Source organism: Malania oleifera, chromosome 9 (genome assembly GCF_029873635.1).
Source record: "Malania oleifera isolate guangnan ecotype guangnan chromosome 9, ASM2987363v1, whole genome shotgun sequence".
NCBI classification, from domain to species: Eukaryota; Viridiplantae; Streptophyta; class Magnoliopsida; order Santalales; family Ximeniaceae; genus Malania; species Malania oleifera.
Window position 1 is genome coordinate 43,814,101 of NC_080425.1, and position 9,584 is coordinate 43,823,684.

The 9,584-nt window shown below is 35.4% G+C and overlaps 1 non-coding gene across 1 annotated transcript; it reads right to left on the reverse strand.

Moving 5' to 3' along the window:
- Positions 1-8,005: 8,005 nt before the first annotated feature.
- LOC131165112 (small nucleolar RNA R71) lies at positions 8,006-8,111 on the reverse strand. Its single transcript, XR_009139434.1, has one exon. It is a non-coding gene; the product is annotated as a small nucleolar RNA R71 (small nucleolar RNA).
- Between the last annotated feature and the right edge of the window lie 1,473 nt (positions 8,112-9,584).

A 9,584-nucleotide genomic window follows, 5' to 3' on the forward strand; every position in this document is an offset into this window, starting at 1 on the left:
AAACTTCTCCCCCTTTCGACATTAATAAAAAAGAGTAAGACTTTAAGTGCTAAGGCTATGAGCGCAACCATAAAGAGTATAGTACTTTAAACTTCAGCAAGCATAATAATTCATGATACCAATTATTTATTCCATGATTCCAATTTAATAATTAGGGAAGAAACATAATACAAGTAATAAGTCATAATACTCCCCCTGAATTTAATATATTTAGATTTGATACCAATTATGCTTTTAAGTTTATTATCCATGCTTCATATATTGATTCATATCCTGTATGTTCTCATGAACACAATCATCAAATACCAATATCATGTTATCATCAATATCATAACATGCTCATGAGTTCATTATGCTTATCATTCTTAAATATCAATTTGTGATACCAATTGAGCCTTTTAAATTGTGATACCAATTAAAATTTTTAAAATATGATACCAAAAATACTTTATAGATACCAAAGCTAATATCACATCATGCATAGTTCATGGATATCAAAAATATCATTCATAGCTCATGTATATCAATATAAAGAGCAGCACAAGACAAATTTATCCACTTGATTCATTATTAGCATGCATAGTCAAAAATTAATTTTATATCAATATTCAAGCTCATGCTCAATAATCTCATGCTCAAACTCCATACTTCTTATATCAAGATTTAGCTTCATAATCATGCTCAAGTTTGCAATATAATGAGTCATACATTATTAATATGAGTCAAGTCATGATCATACATATAGTATATAGCAAATTAGCACAACATGTAGTTCATTTTCATTTGCTTTGTCATATTGCTCAAGTTCTCTTCAAGTATCTCTCATTCTTAAAATGTTTCTTATCAAAATATTCATGTAATATGCTTGTATGATTTTTGCTTTCATATGAATTTTCTTTCCAAATTTTAAAACTCTCTATTTTAAGCTTGTATGATTCGTCCTATGATTTTGGCCAACAATGTTATTTATTTGTCTCATACAAGGCTTTTTATATAGGTACCCATACATTCTTGGGTCCAGAAGGTTTCATAAGGGATGTTTCTTTTACTCTCCATATTTGTTTTGTTTTCACACCTTTCCTCTTCAATGGATATTTAAACTTTATATGTCCATTTTTCTTACATTGATAGCATATGGTGTTAGTGTAGGCATTAGAAGATGTGCTAGCATAATCTTTGAATGCTTTTGAAAAATATCCCATGTAAAGATTCTTTTTCTTTTTATTTTCAACCCCATTAAAACCAATACCTTCTTTATTTAAGTTCATCCTTTGTGAACCTATCATTTTGTCAAAGTTTGTCTTTCCTTTTGTGAAGTTGTAAATGATTTTTTCTTTATCTTTAATTTGATTTTTGAGATCATTTATTTCAATGTCTTTCTTGTTATCAACCTTCTTTAGTGATTTCTATAATTCTTGAGATAATTTTCTAATGTTATCCTCTAATTCAGAAATATATATATATATATATATATATATATATATATATATATATCTTTCTCATATTCTATAGAGGATAGGGATCGAAGGTCTTCTATCATCTTTTCATTCTTGCTGTTTAATTTCTTAATTTTCAAATCTTTTCTTTTTCAGCAAGATTTTTAACTTCTAATTCTTTTATTGTAGCATCATACTTATTTTCTATTTTCTTGAGTTTTGAATCTTTATCATTTTCAGCAATCTTACTTGATTCTAGCTCTTTCATTATTTCATCATTCTTGTTTTTCAATGATGTGTTTTGTTTATTTACTTTGATTAGCATCTTATTTACTTTGAATAAATCATTTTGTAATTCATCATAAAATGGCATATACTCATCATTGGATTCATTTGATGAATCACTACAAGAATTATTTAAGGATTTGGATGAGGAGGTTTCCTCATTTTCCCAAGCCATAAAGCAAGTATAAGCAACCTCTTGGTCACTTGATTCATATTCCGAACTACTTGTACTATCCCAAGTAGTGGCTTTCATGACATTTTTATTTTTCTTCTTAAACTCTTTCTTTAGTAGTGGACATTCCGGTTTTATATGTCCAGCTTTGTTGCAATTATAACATGTGGGGGATTTTATTTTTGGATTTCTTTTTGCTGATTTCTTCTTCTTTCGATTCGGAGTCTTGGTTTCTTCTTTTGAATTTGTTTTTCCTTCTAAGGATTTTTGCAAGTTTCTTAGATATGAAGGCTAGTTCATCTTCATCTATTTCTTCCTCACTACTAGAGTTTTCTTTTAAGGTTTTAAAGGCTATTGATTCTTGGACTTTGGTTTTTCCACTCCTTTCATTCATTGTCATTTTGTATGCAAGGAGAGAACCTATTAGCTCATTTTTCAAATTTCTTCCTTCCGTTATAGCAGTGACTTTTGGTTCCCATATAGGTGGCAGCCCTCTAAGAATTTTTCTTATCATCTCATAGGTACTATAGGTTTTTCCTAAGGCATTTAGGAAATTTATTATGTGAGTGAACCTAGTGTACATGCTAGTTATAGATTCATTTGGGTTCATCTTAAAAGCTTCATATTTGCTTGTAAGCATATCAATCCTATTATCCCTAACATTTGTAGTGCCTTCGTAAGTGACTTCTAGCTTGCCCTATATTTCCTTAGCCAATTTGCAAGCCATTACTCTATTAAATTCATTAGCATCTAAAGCACAATATAAAACATTCATAGCACTAGAATTAACTTGCAACATCTTATAATCTAAGTTTGTCATATCATTTTTCTCCTTAAGAACTTGTTTTCCATCTAGAAGCTAGTTTAAGGGGAATTAGGTCACCATCCATGACAACCACCCAAACTTTCCAATTCATAGTTTGAAGATATATTTGCATTCGTTTTTTTTTTTTTTTTTTTTTCCAAAAAGTGTAGTTATGTCCACAAAAGATAGGAGGCCTAGTTGAAGATTGTCCCTCTCCAAAGGGAGCTATGCCTATGTGAGCCATTAAGATCTTTTTTTAGCTACTAATTAAGATTTTCTATAACCCCGCTCTGATACCAATTGAAACTAAGGTGTAGTCCCAAGAAGAGGGGGTTGAATTAGGTTTTAAAATTTCTTTTAATTCTCTTCAAGAATCCTTAACCTCTTTTAAGTCTTTTTAAATGAATTCTTGTTTTCTTGTTGTTTCATCAAATAGACAATAAATATTTAAAACAAAATTCAATCCACAACCACAACACAAGTACTTAAACAATTAAGTAACCAATCAACCTTTCAATTAACCACACTATTCAAACCAATCAATCATAAAACATTCAATCAATATATACGTTGCAACTTAATAGAAATTCTTAGCTTTTTCAACTTGTGTGCATCTCTGTTGTTATTGCAATCCCTTTGATAATGAGTTAGCTTTCTCAAAATAATTTTCAAGAAAACATTCACACTCTTCCCAAAATTTAGAATTCAAATAAACTCTTAGTTAATTTATCTTTGGGACGTCAACCAAGTAAAGTATTCCCGTATGGATTCCGCAAAGTATGGCTTAACCAACGTACTCCCTTTCGGTTTTTGCAACCCAAATCAAAATTATAATTTAAGTTTACTTGATTTCCAAATATACATACTATATATGATTTAGAAATTTAAATCATCCACGCAATTTATATGTGCTGAAAATAAAGAGTAAGGGAAAGAGAGAGTGAGACTGGGACTTTTATGAGGTCTGGCTTATACCTAGCCTACCTCCTCACCTTTGGCAAACCACCAAAGGATTACTAAAATCATTTCCTTTTTCTAGGTGGAACAACACCGTTTACACACTCCTTAGTAGGCTAGAGCCCACCTCTCCAAACGATGTACCCTCATTCGGTCACTCCTTTAAATAGGCTAGAGCCCACCTCTCTAAGCGATATCCCCATGCTTAGTCACTTCTTCAATTAGGCAAGAGACCGTCTCTCTAAGCAATATCCCCTTTCTTAGCCAACGATCCAAACAATCCTTGAAATCGTTAATCTATAAGAAAAACAAACAATTTCTGTGTACAAAAAATACTCTCTAAAAAAGGCAGGTTAGTACAAGTTCAGCATTATATACTTCAATGTAAAATATCAATATGAAATAGAATGAAGCTCAAGTGTAGAATTCACCAATATCCTTCTTAGATAAGGATTAGCAGTAGGAATTCAGAGGAGGAAGGATCAGCACTTCAAAATATCTCAGCAAAAGAGATTTGCAATGAGTGGGTAAGAGAACTTTGTAAGAACAAGAGTGCTTTCAGCTTCTCAATTAGATTTTTCAATTCTTGGTTAGTTTTGATTTGGAAAACCATGTATTTATAGGCATTTAAGAGTTTTTTTTTTTGTGTTGCCCAAGTTTACTTGGAGTATTTCCCAAGTTTTTAGAAAATTTGGAGCACAAGCAACTGATATTTAAAAATCAAAACTTTTAAAAAATTTGCTCGTTAACAGTGTTCAAACGACTGAACCTTCGAGTTCAGTATTTTGAAGTTCCATAGCCTTTGAAAAATTTGAACTAGATACAAGGTTAGATGACCGAGGTCAAGGGTCAGACGACTGAAGTTAGACTTTAGTCTTTTGAGGTGCTTCTGCCAGTTTCTGTCTTTCACCAAAACTTCTTCACATGACTGAACTTATTCTTCAGACGTCTGAAGTAATTCTTCAGATGACTGAACTTAAAGTTCAGTCTTCTGAAGTTGCCACTTCAGGCTTCTGAGCACAAACTTCAGTCTACTAAACATTTTGTTTTCTGATTTTTCATTTCCAATTCAAAATATGGTTTGCTCTCTTTATTTATTCTTTTATAAAACAGTTTCTACGATTTTTTAAATAGGTCTCTAAGTCCATATAATCCCCTAAAGAGCTTCAAAATATTTCAAATGATATTTAAACATTAAAGTACTTACATAAAGACTCCTAAGACTCTTCACATTCTAGGTACTTGAGTCTTCATGCTTTGTCTTTCTTTGAGCTCTCTCACTTTGCTTTTCTTTGGCTCTTTTGACTTCTAACTTTTCTTTGGCTTTCAACAATTCATCCACGTCCTTATGTTCTTCAAGCTTTAAAATATCATCTTTAAATCTATGCTTTGACTCTTTTAAACTTCATTTGATCTTTGTGAGCACTTTGACCTTGTTTTCTCATATATGAGCTCTGAAATGACATTACTCACACAAATATGTTAAGTTCCACTTGTTTGTTAGCATCAAAACAAGATAAAAAGATTTTAAGCCTTGTAAGGCCAACAAGAGCCTCCAAAGCTTCTCATTTCACCTCTATCTTCAAGAAGTCCATAATCCTACCATACAGTTCCCTAAACTAACTCTGATCAGTGGCTGACAACTTCCTTTAGCGGGTCAGAAGTTCATTATTGTCATAATTCCTTTAATGGAGCCTGACACAATGTAGAAGGGTACTCTGATGGATTTATGGTAGGGCATCAGCTGTACGAGTCTGGTTCTTCTCTAGCTTTAGGGCTTCTTCTATAAGATTCTTTAACTTTTGAGACATGGTGAAAAATATAGCAAAACCTTCCTACATACAAAACATAGACACAATAAACATGGAAAGGAAAAAATGCATAGTTGCATACATAATATGACAAAGCTCCAGTGTTCTTGACATAATGGCCAAATTTTTGGGTTCATCATCGCCAACTCTATACTAATATAGGGATTCAAGGTACTACCACAGAATTTTAACTCTAATTCATGAGACTCTAAATGTTCTAATACTATCCTTGCTAACTTTGTGAATGATTGGCAAAGTCCCTCATCTTTTAGTCATTAAAGACCTTGGGAGGACTGAAGAGTCCCAAAAATGCACTAGTTTAGGCCCCCATTTACCTTTGTTTATCCTCATTTATCTTGTATGTAACCCTTTGTTAACATAGTTCACAGTTATGCAAGGTGTATTCATGTTTCAGGAAATATACATTAATACCAAGGAGTTAAGTGTTATGATAAGCCAAGGGAGTATTTAGGATATTCAAAGTTCAAATCAGTTGATTAGCCAAGCTCCTAAAGCCTCAACACACATCAAAAGAGAAGAAGACTCAGTTCGACCAAGTGGTGTGGCCAGCAACACAAGGGGCGACCAAGTCACCAGTTGTAGACTCCAAGGTTCAGACTAAAGACAATTTGCTACAAGGTTAGACCAAGACTTCGACCAAGTGACCCTTCAGGGTGACCAAGTCGAGTGACCCGAAGATTACTGAGCTCAAGATACTAAGGGTCTCGATCAAGGGCTCGACTAGGGAGACTCTAAAGGGTAACTAAGTTGAGTTCCTAAGTTGAACTAAAGATGGAGATGCTGCAAGTCTCGACCAACAGCTCAACCAACAAGACCTTGAGGGATGACCATATCTAGATCTCGACCAGCCTCGACTAGGGTGCGACTTGGTCAATAGCAACGATCTTCTGCTCAAGATTTTGTGCTAAACTTTCCTCTTTTGAAATTCAAACCTTGTAAACCCTTTTGGGTATTAATATTAGCTTCGAAGATATTCTTAGGGTTCCCCTTTTGCCTTTCTTAGGTTAGTGACAGACTTAAGATGTCAATGAGAGCCATTTAGATTAGGAGTAGTGTAAATTCTAATACATATTCTAGTTTGTGCAAGACATGTTCAACGACTTGTGACAACCGGTGAAGCTCTTGTGCTTTTCATGTAGAATAGAGGATTGTTTGATCGTATCCTCTAGTGTTAGTGATAGACACTTAGTTGCAAAAGGATTGATCTTTTTACATGCTTTCTCTTTACCGCTTTCATTTATCTGCTTTCATTTAAATTCTTTCCTTTACATGCTTTGATTTACTATTTTCCTTTATTGGTTTGGCTGTGATGAAATCTTAGATAGGATAGCACTACTATTGATTTAGTTAGATATAGGTAGTAGGCTATGAATACTAAAAAGTTTTTGCATGGTCACTGAGATAGTGTATACTCTGGTTCCCGATTGTGCTCCGGACAATTGGTGCACCCTTGCTACCTTATACCTTTGAATGGTACCTTTCACCGTATAACCTCATACGGATAGCTGACCAAACATAGTTTATGCACATGACATCCTAAGTCTAGTTTATAAACTGAGCAGTAGGGATAATTTAGATTTTACATTCTTTCATTAGGATTGTTAGAAAAACCCTACCTTTACACTCTTTCTTTTTACACAAAGTTATAGTAAACTAATCTACAAGTTGCTGATAACTGGGCTTGAGTCTCTGTGGATCGATACCCAACTTCCCCACTTTCTACAGAACTTGGGAACAGTTAGGTTTATAAATATTATTTTTGGTAGTTAGGGACCCAAGCCTTGGCGAGCCTACCAAATTTTGGCGTCGTTGCCGGGGACTAGGTCATGGTTATTAACCAATTTCTAGTTTAGAGTATTATTGCTTTGTTTTTCTTCATTTTTATTTTTTTTCTTTGTTTTATATGCTGAAGTCTTGATTGTGTGCTATAATTGTGTATGCTAGGTTTGCGTTCTTTGGGCCACAACTTAGTGCCTATAGGCCCCGAGATGGAGAAATCCCATAGGTTGGTTAGGAAATCCACTTTTAGGTCCAGAGTTAGTCGAGTCCTTTGAACCTTAAGTCATGACCAAAGGTCAACTGGTTCCGACTTACCCTAATCAAATTCAATATCCAAACCCCCATGCCTCCCATTGACCTGCGGCGAGGGAGCAACCTTTTCGGCCTCTGCAGGACTATTTCACTCCTTATGCATACACCTTGCCGTCTTGCATCCGGTTCTCAGATGTTAAGGCAGTGCAATTTGAAATCAAGACTTCCACCATCTCGATGCTTCCCAATTTCTATGAAAATTCAATAGAAAATTCATATAAGCATCTTGATGAGTTTCTTGAAATTTGTTCCACCATCTGCATCCATAATTTTGATGATGATGCCCTTCGCTTAAGGTTTTTCATGTTCTCTAAGAAGTATAAGGCCAAATATTGGCTAACATTCTTATAGCCGAACTTGGTGACCAACTAGGCCCCCATGCAACATGAGTTTTTAAAAGAGTACTTCCCAATTGGGAAGACTAATCAACTACGAAGGGAAATCACTAGTTTCCCACAATTGGATGGGGAACTGTTTTTCGAGACCTGGGAGCATTTTAAGGACTTATTACATAAATGTCCACACCATTAGGTCCTTAGGTGGCAATTGGTTCAGACCTTCTACGAAGGATTGGCTGAATGAGATAGGTCAATGTTAGATGCTTCTTATGAAGGTACTTTCCGCACCAAACACAAGAATGAGGCCGGGATTCTCAGCAGCATGCAGTTGCTGCTCATAAACCAACCTAGCCTTCCACTTCCATATCTAAGGGATCCTATGAGCTAGCCGCAGGCCATGACCTAGCGCCCCACACTACACATAATAGTTCAAAAGTTAGACCAGGTCTTGTCCTTAGGACAGCAACCACAGCCAGCAGTGTGTACAGAGGTATGTGCCATCTGTTGTGATCCTTCACACACTTGCTACAATTGACCCTATGCACTTTCCCAACTTGAGTTTGTGTAGGAGAAAGTTAAGGCTACCCATAATTGGTACAATAGGCCATTTAATGACCCATATTCAAATACGTACAATTCTAGGAGGAATCAGCATCCTAACTTCTCCTAGAGGCCACAAGCTCTCGGTTTTCAAGCACAAAGACCTCATATATCACCTACTGCTCCACCTCCTCACATATACCAAAATGCCCAAAATCCTCCCGTATCTGCCCCTAGACCTTCATCATATCAACATCCATCTCCTTAACCCCAATATGATTCTTTCTAGAAGATGGTATTGAAGGCCCTTAAGGGCATCAAGGTTGATCATTAGATTAATCGACAATTGCTCCATTCCCACTCGCAGTCCATAGCAAAGCTTGAGCCAACCATGGGCCAACTAGATATATCCTTGAGTAGGCGGGAGAAGGAGAAGTTGTTGAGTCAGTCCCTCGTCGACCCAAAAGGACAACAAAGGGTAGAGAGTGATCTGGTTCCTAGCCATTTGACATATCATGAGCAAGCCCAAGCTGTGATCATCCTTAGAAGTGGTAGGAAGGTAGACAAAAAGGTCGAAAAAAAATTGGATGTAGGTATGGGTAAAGAGAAGATAGGGATAGAGCCCAGTGTTGACCCATGCAACCCTTTTTTCTTCAATCCGATAAGTAATCTTGTAATGCCCACCTTCTTCAATGATGGTGTAACGACCTGCCTAATTTACCATACTTTTTTCAATAATAAAATTTAATATAATAAGCCTAATATCCTATTCAACTAAATAAAATAATCAACCTTGACCCATGGGTACCAGGGATATACCACAAACGCAACTTTGATACCTAAGCAGCACGAAACGTAATCACATACATGTCATCCAACCAATCACAATACCGGAGTCTTACTAAAACTAGTATATACATACAATAATCCACCAAAAAGACCAAAAGTAGCCTAGGGTCACTTCCCAAAAATAAATCCAACCCTAGCTCTACCACTCACCCTTTTGATAGGGTAGCTCAGTCGGACTCTACTGCCGCGGAGCTTTATATGCTCCTCTACCTGGATTCCCTAAAATATTTATATATAGCTGGGGTGAGACACCTCTAAGTAAGGGAAATAAACTAATAT